At 37.9% G+C, this 12,395-nt stretch overlaps 1 protein-coding gene across 6 annotated transcripts in view; it reads left to right on the forward strand.

The window, feature by feature from the left end:
• FOXP2 (forkhead box P2) overlaps positions 1 to 12,395 on the forward strand; it is a gene marked incomplete at its 3' end in the record, with an annotated part of 555,064 nt that overhangs the window by 296,094 nt on the left and 246,575 nt on the right. The window lies entirely within an intron of this gene.

Genomic DNA, 12,395 nt, shown 5'->3' on the forward strand with positions numbered 1-12,395 from the left:
CAGCTCTGCCACTGTCCCTCTGGGTGATGTTGGGCAAGTCACTTCCCCTCTCGGTTCCTTAGTTTCCCCACCTGTAAAAATGATGGATAATGATACTGACCTTTTTTGTAAAGTGCTTTGAGATCTGCTGGTGAAACATGTTATATAAGAGCTAGTTATCAATAATTGTAGTAGCAATAATAATAACTAGGGTGACCAGATGTCCCGATTTTTAGTTCTTTGTCCCACGTCCCAACCGATGCACGGTCAGGACACCATATGTCCCGATATTGCGTCTTTGGCCACTCCGGACGCTTTTTTTTTTTGCTTCGGCAACTCCGCTCCGTCCACTTTATTTTATTTTTTGGTTCCCCCATGTGTCCCAATATTTTGCCCGTTTCATCTGGTCACCCTAATAAGAACAGAGGTATCAAGTCACAGGACTAGTAGTTAATGGTCCCTATTTATATTACTGGTATAAATGCATGTAAAACATTCCATTCAATTCTAGGCCCCACTTTACAAAAATGTTCATGATCCATGGAAGGGAATATGGAAGTTTATTACGGGGTAAGGGGAGGATTGATATGTGGAGAAAGATTACAGGAGATAATAAGTATGTATATAGTTAGATTATCTTTTGCATGTTTAAGGACCCTGTTACCATGGTAGAGGTTGGACAGATGCTCCAATACCTTGGTGATGGGTGCAGTATAAGAATCTAAATATGTTGAATAAAATAGAATAGTGGCATCTAAGCGGCTATGGTACAAATAAAAGAGGAACAATCTACAAATATTTGACTATATAGACCTCAAAGATGGAGAGGAGTTACTTAGTCTAGGAAAAGGGGATGTAATTAGAAGCAATCAGTTCAAATTAAGAAAGGGAAAATATAGGCTGCATATTAGTAACATTTTGCTGACAGTGAAAAATTTCAATGTGGCACAGACTCCTAAAGGATGTAGTGGAAACTCTATAGCTTGGCACTTTAAAATTTGGGTGAAGTCACCACTCGTAAATGTACAATAAGGGACTATCTTGCATTGGACTAAATTAACTGTTCGGTCTTTCTCATTGCTATATTCCATTATTCTCTTTTATGCCTGCTGTCTGTCAAGTCTTTGGCTGTGATAGAAGTCCTTTGTGACATTAGTGCATTGTGTTCTCATAGCTTGTCCCATATCTGAACACAGGGCTAGGAGTACATAAGGCTTGGAAAACAATGAGAGTTAGGACAGGAGGAAGAATATTACTGTCAAGCAGATTTAAGGCCACACTTTTAATTTTATAAAGCTGTTTTGTTTATGAAAGATTTTTTCTCTTGTTTTTTTTAATTCAGAACAATGCACTGTCTGAATAGCTTTTCCTAAATCATATGTGAATTGTAAATCTCCAGTTTTATCTTTATAAGATATAGAAGCAAGATAAGTCAGTTAGAAAAAGGAAATTTTTCTTAATGTTTGTCCCTGAAGCCTCAAACAGATCTATGCTCCCGGACTCCTATTCCTGCCTGGAATATCATTGACTTCAGTGGGATTGTGATTCTAGTGAAACTTAGGATACGTCTACACTGCACACTATGTACGGTGACATGTAGAGCACATACACTGCATGCTACCTAACATGAGTTTAAATAAGGTAGATGGTAAGGCACTGCTTAGGTTAGTAAAGACAAGCCTGAACCTTAAAATTACATACCCTATAGGGCTCTTTACTCCCCAAGCAGTTCCTCTCCTGTCTACACTGACTTCAGCAGTGGGGAAAGACTCCGGACGGAAGAGGCAGCGGGGAAAGGCTCTGGCAGCTCCCTGTTGCCAGAGCCTTTCCCTGCTGTCTCCTTCCTGCCAGAACCCTTCGCTGCCACATGTAGCTACACACCAGTGTGCATGCAGTCTGTCTTTCACTGCAGCATGCAGCTACATATACTTCACATGCTGTCATCAGTAGTGTGCCGTGTAGGCCAACTTTTAATGTTAAGATAAGGGTTTCAGTGCGCAGTTCTGGCTCTAAGATTGGGCCCTTTGTGAATTTAATAGTCTGTATACTCTGTACTGCTAAATCAACATGAACCTTAATGCAGCAGCGTAATATACTTTGTACCAGTAAAGTTAAAAGGTTAATCTTTCAAATCTGTGTTGGTAATACTCAGATTCTGTAGAATAAAATGTTGCCGTTTCCCCCCTTCCTCCCCCCCCCCCCGATTTTAACCTTTTCAAAGTAGCTAACAGGGATTTATTTTAATATAATTTTAATTGTCATTTCAATGAAGCTAAATTTACCAAACCAAATTTAGAGCTGGGGTAAATGTGTAATGCTCCTTTGACTTCAGTAGAGGACACCTGCTTATGCTAGGCCAAAATTTGGCCCAAATGTCTTAACTTTAACAACAATAACAATGACAATTTCAACTACTCTTGTGCCAAACCCTGTCAAAACATTTTTGTTTCTGCTCATCATCATTCTCCAAAGATTCTGCACAGCCTTGGGAAAAGGGTCTCTTAGTTAATTACAGATGTCAAGCCTGCAGAGGGAGCTCAAATCATTGTTTTTGTGGGCCTCACTAAAATAGTGGTTTTATTTTTGTTGGCACTGGAGTGGCTGGCTTTGGTTATTTCGAGGAAAACATATGTATTCAGATGTCTTAGATGTTTTCCTTTAGAAATTAGCTGTTTAAGAAGGATTTTACATTTGGAAAGTAAGTGGACTCCAAGGTGAATGTGACAGCAAAAGGCTTTGAGAGGTGATTGGAAAGAAGTTTCTGGGAAAGGGAGGTTTTCTGGTCTTTGGGAGGTGTAAAACATGTAGGGTGCAATAACCTCCAATCCTCTTAGACTTCCTCTTCCTCCTTTCTGATGGAACCTGATTACTGATCCATGGATATGAAGCTAACACGGTGCCAGCAGGTTGAATCAAGAGCTATGACATGGAGCTCTTGGCGAGGATACGAGGCTGTTAAATCAGGGGAAGGAGACTCAACACCTTTTGTGAAGGGCTATGTCATATCTCGGTGGAGGGGAGTGGATAGAGATTCATTTTGTGTGTGAGAAGATGACAGGGCTTTTGGTTGAATAAGATTATCAGAACCAGCATCCAGTTTATTCTGGTGGTTGTAGAACATTGCATGGTAGTTTTAATAAGGTGAAAGGTTGTGGAAGTATCTTTGGGCAAAACATTCTGTACTCTCTGTCAGTGTTAGGAAAAAGTCACAAGACACCTGCAAGTGGAGGAGTAATTCCAGTAACCAGAGGTAGATCAAGATGATAGTGAAGATTTCTATCAGAGGCAATGCTGCCCAAGCCCTTCTCGTAGCTGCTGGGTTGTAGGAATGTACTGGGATTTTTATCAGGCTGCTGTCCTTGGATTCTTCTTCTTTTTTTTTTTATAGACTCCAAGGCCAAAGGGGACCATTGTGATAATCTAGTGGGACCTTCTGTATAACACAGGCCAGAGATGTTCTCCAAAATAAATTCCTATAGCATATCTTTTAGAAAAGCATCCAATCTTGATTTAAAATTGTCAGTGATGGAGAATCTGCCTTGACTCTTAAGTTGTTCCAGTGGTTAATTACTCTCATCATTAAAAATTTACACCTTATTTCTAGTCTGAATTTGTCTAGCTTCAACTTCCAGCCATTGGATTGTGCTATACCTTTCTCTGCTAGATTGAAGAGCTCATTATCAAATATTTGTTCCCCACGTAGGTAATTCTAGACTGTAATCAAGTCACTCTGTCACCTTTTTTTTGTTAAGCTAAAGAGATTGAGCTCCTTGGTTCTACCACTATAAGGCATGTTTTCTAATCCTTTAATCAGTCTTGTGGTTCTTCTCTGAACCCCAATTTATCAACATCCTTCTTGTATTGTGGGTAACAGAGCTGGACACAGTATTCCAGCACTGGGTGCACCAGTGGCAACTGCAGAGGTCAAATAAACTCTTTACGCCTACTCAAGATTCCCTTGTTTGTTCATCCAAGGATTGCATTAGCCCTTTTGGCCATAGGATCATATTGGGAGCTCACGTTAAGTTGATTATCCACCACAACCCTAAAACCTTTTTTAGAATCGTTGCTTCCCAGGATAGACTTCCCTATTGGGTAAGTATATCGTACGTTCTTTATTCCATATGTACATTTACATTTTGCCATATTAAAATGTGTATTGTTTGCTTGCACCCAGCTTACCAAGCAATTCAGTTTGCTTTGTATCAATGACCTGTCCTCTTTGTTATTTACGACTCCCTGAATTTTTGTCATCTGTAATTTTTGTGTCATCAGTTATCAGTGGTGATTTTGTTTTCTCCCAGGTCATATATAGACATATTTAAATATTATAGGGCCAAGAACCGATACCTGCAGGACCCCACTAGAAATACACCCGTTCAATGATTATTCCCCATTTACAATTATATTTTGAGACCTATCATTTAGCCAGCTTTTTATCCATTTAATGTGTGACATGTTAATTTTACATCTTTTTTATGTTTTAATCAAAATGTCATGTGGTACCAATTCAAATCCTTACAGAAGTCTAAGTATATTATATCAACACTGTTAACTTTATCAACCAAACTTCTAATCTCATCAAAAGGAGATATCAAGTTAGTTTGACAGAATGTCTTTCCTGTAAACCCATGTTGATTGGCATTAATTACACTACCCTCCTTTAATTCTTTATTTAATCAAATCCTGTATCAGCCTCTACATTATCTTGCCTGGGCTTGATGTCAGACTGACAGGTCTGTAATCACCTTTGTCATCCTGTTTCCCTTTTTAAATACTGGCACAACAGTAGCTTTCTTCCCACTCTTCCAAGACTCATTGAAAATCAATATTAATAGTCCAGTGAGCTCCACAGCCAGCTCTTTTAAAACTCTTGGATGCAAGTTTTCCAGCCCTGCTGATTTAAAAATGTCTAATCTTTAACATCCTCTTGAGACACTAGTGGGATGGAAAGAGTGTTATCAAATGATATGACTACATCATCTGTTTTTCCCCCTATACAGAACAGAAATATTTAATGAACACTTCTATCTTTTCTGCATTATTATTGATAATTCTACCATTTCCATCTCATAAGGTACCAATACAATTGTTAGGATTCTCTTTTTTAATAATATACTTTCAAAACTCCCTCTTATTGTCGTTAATTCTTCTGGCCATAGATTTCTCCATGTGTCCCTTATCAGTTTTCTACAATTCCTAGCTTCTAAATGATATTCGTTACTATCAACTTCCTCTTTTTTCCCTTGTGTTATGTATGTATGTATGTATTTATTTTTAACTGCAGCCATCACTTCCCCTCTAAATGAGGGCATTTTTTTTAACCAATATGGCCTTCTTCAATTGTGGCTTTGGGGGCATTTAGTAAAGAGTTCTTAAACAATTCCCAGTTGTCATTTACATGTTTCTGATTGAATTCTTTCTCTCAGCTGATTTGGCTTGTAATTGTTTTCTTCAACTTCATGAAATTTGCCCTTTTAAAGTACTGAGGATAGGTAGGTAGATCGATCGATCTCACTGGTCTGGATCTCACTGGTCTGGACTGTATTCTGCTTCCACAATATAAATGTGATCAAGTCATTATCCCTCCCTTGTAACTAATTTACCATTTATTGTTAGTTCCAGGATCAGTTCTTCTTTACTTTTTACTTCTGTGATCAGTTCCTCTTTGTCTGGAGCTTGGGGCTCCATCTTTCCAATCAGCCCCTACCTAGTAGTTATCAAATACATACTACTCCTTTTTCTAGCTGCTGGAACTGAGAGGGAATTCTGTCTGTGCATTTTCTATCCCCTAAAGCCTTTTTGGCCTCTGCTAGGTAGAGGTGTGGTGGTGGAGGGGAGAGAAGGAGTGTAAATCTCTACTCTTTAATTTCTCCCACAAAACTTCACAACAGTTGTGAAGGGTAGAAAGTTTCTCTACTGTTTGACACCCTTTCAAGAGCCTTTTGACTATTATGGAATGCGATAGATGTCTCCACCATTCTACCTCTCCCCCAAGTCTCCTTTCTGGGGGGTTATCTCCCAGGATTGACTATAGTTGCTGTCTGAGATGCTGGAGCAGCCTGAAATTGAGGTGATTTTTGATAGTTCATCTGATATGTATAGGGTTCTGAATAGCAGTGGTGAAACTAGTCAGTCTTGTTTGTTTCACTCTTTTGCTGCTTGGCAAAGCATGGAACAGCGCTAGAGTCATTCGAGCTTTCTGTCCACAGACTCAGGAAGACGGCACTGTATCAGTCCGCACTGATTCACTTTTGGAAGGTTATGTTTCAGCCATAATGTAAGCCATGTTTTCAGAGAAAAGTTCCCAGTCACTTTTGTGGTACCAGCTCATCTCCACTCACTCTTGGTGAGAGGGAGAGTGGATTTTTCAAGGCCTGTCCTCACTATTGGGTTCTGTACGATGGCTGGCTGCCACTCTGTACCTGAAAGGTGACTGTTTTGTATTGCGAGACATTGAATTATTTTGATAATCAAGGGAATTTTCAGTGACATTAATAGATTTTTTTTTAATGTGTAATGAAGGCCTCTAAAGGGTTTTTTTTATCTTCATATTAAAAAATGTTGCTTTGTTTTTCCTTTTGAAATATCAGGCATGTCAACTCTAGTCTCCCTTTATTTTACTGGAAGACCTCTTGCATGTCTCAGATGCTTATTATGAGCTATTGCACTTTGGATGAAGAGGAAACTATTGATACTTTGTCAAAGACATCTTTTCAATCAAGTGCTCATGAAATATTGGAGATAAATAGTTGCTAACAAAAACCAAGAAAAAGCAAAGTGTTTTGAACAGTCTAACTAAAACTCCCCTCCCATTTGTTGGGATGATGTCATCATTTCACTGGTTCTGCAGTCACCATAGGCCAGTGGTCCCCACATTTTTTTGCTCATGCCCCATCCCTTATCTTCTCCATGCACCCCGGAATCTGCGGTTGGGAGCTGGGCTGGGGCCAGATCTGTGGTGGGGAGCTGGGGCCATGAGCAGGGCCAGAGATGCAGTCAGCAGCTGGCTCTGTGGTCGGGGCCAGGAGCAGAATGATGGCTGCGAGCGGGGCTTGCACTGCAGCTGGGACCATGATTGGGAGCGGAACATAGCCAGGAGTGGGGCCATGGTCGGGGCGAGGGCCAGGAGCAGAGCTGGTGACAGAGAGGGACTGGGTGGCACTCCCTCTCTGCCTCCATGGGGGCTGGCCCGAATGTTCCTCCACACCACTCCCGTGGGGGGCACACTCCACAGTTTGGAGACCACTGCCATAGACTACAGAATCTTCCCCATAGACAAGACCTGATTTGCTAATGTAAAAGAATCACAAGCAAAATATCCACATTACTTTGTTTTATTGCCAGAAACCTTTCAAGCTTTTATATACGTCATTAGTAGTCTTGGAACAATAAGATTTTTTATCACTAAATGTTGGTAAACTTCGATTTCACTGAACCTTCACAAACCAATGGAAACATATTTCCGTGGACAATAATTTGTATAAATAATAAATGAACAGATAGGCAAAATAATAAAAATGCTGTTTGAAAACTTACTAGAATTTGATTTAAAGATCTATACTTTGTATATTTTGACATGTGCTGTTGACTTCTTTTAACAGTTATAAAACTTAAACTTTTTGAATCTAAACCTGTACTGTCATTAAATAATTCTTGTCTGATGCTAGCCCCATAATTTCTTATAACTGTGAAATTTTAAATCAATAAAAGTTGGGGATGGGCAATGTTTAAAACCCATAATTTTGTGCTACTTTGAAAATTTAAAATGAAAAAATACTTAAAAATAAACATTGATAGTATCCATCAAAATTATTAAAAAAGTAAAAAAAAAAACCAAATTCTGCCAAGCCTAATCATTAAGAAGCAATAAACTGGAGAAGTTTCCCGCCAAATTTTTGTTGTTGTTTTTTCTTTTGCTGGTCACTTCAGCACATGATTCTTAAAGAAATAAATTTTCTCACTTTACAGCCCTTACTCCAGCACCCTTAAGTCTATGGCAGTTCAACACTGTTATTAACAACTTGACTGCTTCTGGGTCCTACTGTGCATTGCAGTGTGTTGGTATTCTCATGGTGGTACATGAAGTATGACCTACCAGATGTGTGAGGCCATACAAGTAGCAGGATTTATATCATACACTAGTTATACAGTTACAGATCAGGCAAGCAATTAACTAATTTTGGTGGGTTATCTATTTTTTTTTACAAATATATGATGAATATTTCACCATAAATATTAAATTCATAATGGGTAGTAGAAATTATAATTCCCCACAGAGCTGTTGATAATTCAAAGCACCCTACACTTAATGAAGCATTTGAGTGAGGAAGAGTATAAGTGTTTGTGACTAAGGAAATTCAAGGTTGGGGCGACATTAACCATAATCACTGAAAGCCACAGTCTTTCCTATTTATTCATTCACACATATGAATGGAGTTTTCAGTAAAACCTGTTTGTCTGAAAGAAAGCTCTGTTTGAGACCCATCGTTTATTTTCCAGATGCATTTATGGAACATACACCAGGTGTTGTTATCTCTAGTGAGACCATCTCCAGTATGGAGAGAAGTTGGAGTTTCCCAATGACTATCTTACTGGCTTACTCTGCTAAACCCTGTGGGAATAAAAACTCCTTCTACAAGTGGGATCCATAGCTTTTGTGTTGTGTTCAGCGTACTCTGGTAACCATGTGCCTGACAACCCACACACGGGTCTGTGAGAAAATTGAGATACCAATGTGTGTCTTAGAAATGCATAAAAGAGTCTCCTTACCCTTCTATATGCAGGATCCTCACTTGCCTCAATGGGAACTGAATAAACACATCAGGAAGAATAAACCTTCTGAGTTTTTGTACTTTTCAACTTGATAAAGTAGATCCTTTATTGTAAGTGTAGAAATATGGCGTCTACTACTTTAAAGTTAACAGATTTTAGTTTTTATCTTAATATACGTGGGTGTCCATTATTAAATTTGTTAGTCTCTAAGGAGCCACAAGTACTCCTTTTCTTTTTGCGAATACAGACTAACATGGCTGCTACTCTGAAACCTGTCATTATTAATATGAAGTTAGAATAAGGATTGTACAACATTTCTGAGACCTAGCTATATCCCCATCCAAATAGTTTAAATGTAGTGAGTATCACTTCTGTATCAGGAAATAATTGATCATATTTATATTTTGAAATATAATTATATTTGATTTTTTAAACTTCTTGTGGGTTTTAACACAGTTATGTGTGATCTGTGACTAAAATTTATCAAGTGCTTAAATATGATTTAAAAATAAAGAATTATTCTCTAAATACATGGTCCTTCATCCTTCAAACTTTTACTCGCTCAAGTGGTCTCATTGCCTTCTCACATGAGTAATAGTTTTGCAGGGTTAAGCCTATGATTCATAGCTACTGGCGTTAAATCCATGAGGAATTCTTTAAATATAGTAAGTGTATCTTGGAATTTATATTTCTTGATGATGATATGCATTGGTCACATTTCTTCCTGTTAGCTCCTTCTGTAGTGTTCAGGACTGTATTAAATCAGTACATTGGCTCATCTCACTAAGGCTTGCTTATAGATCGTGCTGCGCTAGAGATAGCATCCAACTGTTGCAAGAGTTGACAGTTGTCCAGAGGATTACAACTGTGATCATATCGAGTTTGGGGGAGATCCTGACCTATTATATGTTCTTTTGCATAATTGTTTCTGGAGGCAAAAGGGCAGGAAGGGTGCAGAATTAGAGCAACACATTTGACGTGAACTTGTCATTTGAAAAACAGTTTGCATTGCCTGTCATCTTTTGTTTGGTAGAAAACAGGCTGTGACATAATACCTGTCACTGCCAGCGGGTGTTTCTGTGCACCCTGGAGTGAAAAATCCCAAGCAGTGGCAGCTTTAAGTCTAGGCTACCTATGTGGCTTCATAGATCTATGTTATTCCATGAGTTTGCTTGCACACACCTGGCTTACCTGCCACAAGTAGAAATGAAGGAATTGTATGGGTTTAAAACGTAGGGCCTGCCATGATCCACATGAGGAGGATCAGGGAATATTTTTTTGAAAATCCTGTTCGACTTTAAAGAATTAATGAGAAGATATTATAATAAATCTAAAATATGTTAACTAAACCTCTGTTATTGTTAGCAAGTGCATAGTCTGAAAGCTAGTGACAATGAGTAGGAAGTTTTGAATAGAATAGTTTAATCTAGAAAGCACTATTACGTACAATACAGAGGGAAGGAGTAGGATCTGAAGGGGGAGAGATTATTTACATAATGCCGTGTTGCTAAAATCTTTTTGTTTATTTTATTACAGGTATTTGTACAGCACCCATCACCATAGTATCTAGGCAAAATGTAAATGTCTTACATAGAACTTATTTTGATCTATGTAATATAATATACTTTTTGAACCATTTTTTGTATAAACCTGGAAAAATTCTTAGGAGACAGTGAAAAAATGGCATTGCCAATATTAAGGTTTACAGTGCACTCCACAGACAAATAGTGCTATAACCATTAATCAATATACTCTTCCATTTAATACATTTCTGTATTTTTTTCTTTTATTCTGTGTGTCATGTGACCCTGTTAGTTAATTTCTTACTCAGGCTTTGGTCAGTATTTTGTTGTCTTTATAAATGTTTGGTGAAGCCTAGTATAAAATATTTAGGCCTGAACTGAAGACTAATGTCATTTTAACCAGCCAAACTTGTCGTACCTCTGATATAGCTTTGTGGAAGAGGCACCTATTGCTTGATAGCTGTGTGAAACTGTTGCCTACAGAGATGGGCTCTTGACACTGTCTGCCAGCCTCAGGCTGTCCGCTTTGTGTCTGCTTTAATTGAAAATTAATAGTTAGGGGGTTGCTATGGAAATGATACCATTGCTTGCAGACAGCAAACCCAGCTTTTTGCAAAGAGACACTAGTGGTATTGTTTGTCCTTGTTGACCTCAGAAGTTCAAAAGCCTGGAGTAGGAAAGGAGATGCAAATATTTTACTTTAAAAAATTAATTTACATATTTATAACTATTTTGAATGTCAGAGATATCAATTTTTAATAAACTTTAGTGGATACAAATGAGTGTATAGGCTTTTAAATGTTTTGTTAATTGTTATAGGTTGATACAACAATATTGGTGAAGAGCACATTATGTTATCATTCTAGAGAATGTAAACAGATTTGTGTGAAAATATTATTTGACTGATGTGATAATGGAAACTATCATTTATTTCCTCTGGAGTACATAAAGTCATTTGTGTCATTGTATGCATTATTCACAGTTGCTTTGAAGTGTGAAAGCACTGTAAAATTGTGGACAGTTGGGCAAATATAAAAAATATGAACAAAGATTGGGAAAAAATCCTCCCAAAAGAGAGAAAATCCATAATAATAAACAACAACTAAAATGTACTTGAAAAAATGGTTGGTGAAGCCCAAGTAACAGTTTTCTGTATAACTGTCACGTGATTGTCGGTTTTTCACTTGCTTTGTTCATTTTCGTGAAAACACATATGTTCATGTGTGTGTAACACAGTGAGTGCATTGATTTTTTTTTTCTCAAGAGATGTCATTCTGGACCTAAGTTTTACATTGAAAAAATACTATAGACATGCTGTTTAATGAGTAAATTATTTTAATACAAAGTGAAGAAAAATAGCTAACTGAGCATATTAAACTCTTCTCTATCACAGTGCTAAAGAATAAGTGCTTTCAGTGCATTTCAGAGGAGGTGGAGAAATAGTGTAGCCTCAGGGGTTGAAGGTGAAATGTGAAATTTGCTGTAATTACTTACCCAAAATGTCTGTGTTAAAGGCTATTAGAAGCAGTTATTTTAAGTACTTCTTTATACATCTTCTCCTCCTCTGTTTAGTATTTAAATATGCTACAAAAGGAGAGGCACATGTTATTAATCTAAAGGAACTACTAAAGCATACTGTAACTCAGTGGCAGGAATAGTGTCTGCTTAAAGATCTTTCTGAAATGTATTGTTCAGCCACACTGATGTTTTGCCTCATAAGTTGTAGGTAGTGTGCTATTAAAACCTGTCCACTCATGCCAGTATTCAGCTTAAAGCTGTGAGTTCAAGTAGTGTTTCTCCTGAGTTAGAGGTCATAAAACTCAGACAGTGTCACGCCTGCCTAGGGTGTAACTGCTAGAAAACTAGCCAGTTCTTGCAACATGGGAAAAATTATTGCAAACAAACCTTTGATTTACAGATTCTAGTAAGTCAGTTATTGAGACTGAGTAGCTGTAGTTTTACTTTGAGGTTACCATTTCCCCCTCCTATTATTCTGATGGTGTCTATACAAACACTGCTAGGCTACCTACAGTATAAAATCTTAAAACTCCATGTGGTGTTGTGAGCTGGTAGCAGATGGACTTTCTTTTGCATCTGCTGTGTACAGACTTGGCTTTG

This window comes from Lepidochelys olivacea (assembly GCF_965140295.1).
Source record: "Lepidochelys olivacea isolate rLepOli2 genome assembly, chromosome: 1".
Lineage (NCBI taxonomy): Eukaryota > Metazoa > Chordata > Testudines > Cheloniidae > Lepidochelys > Lepidochelys olivacea.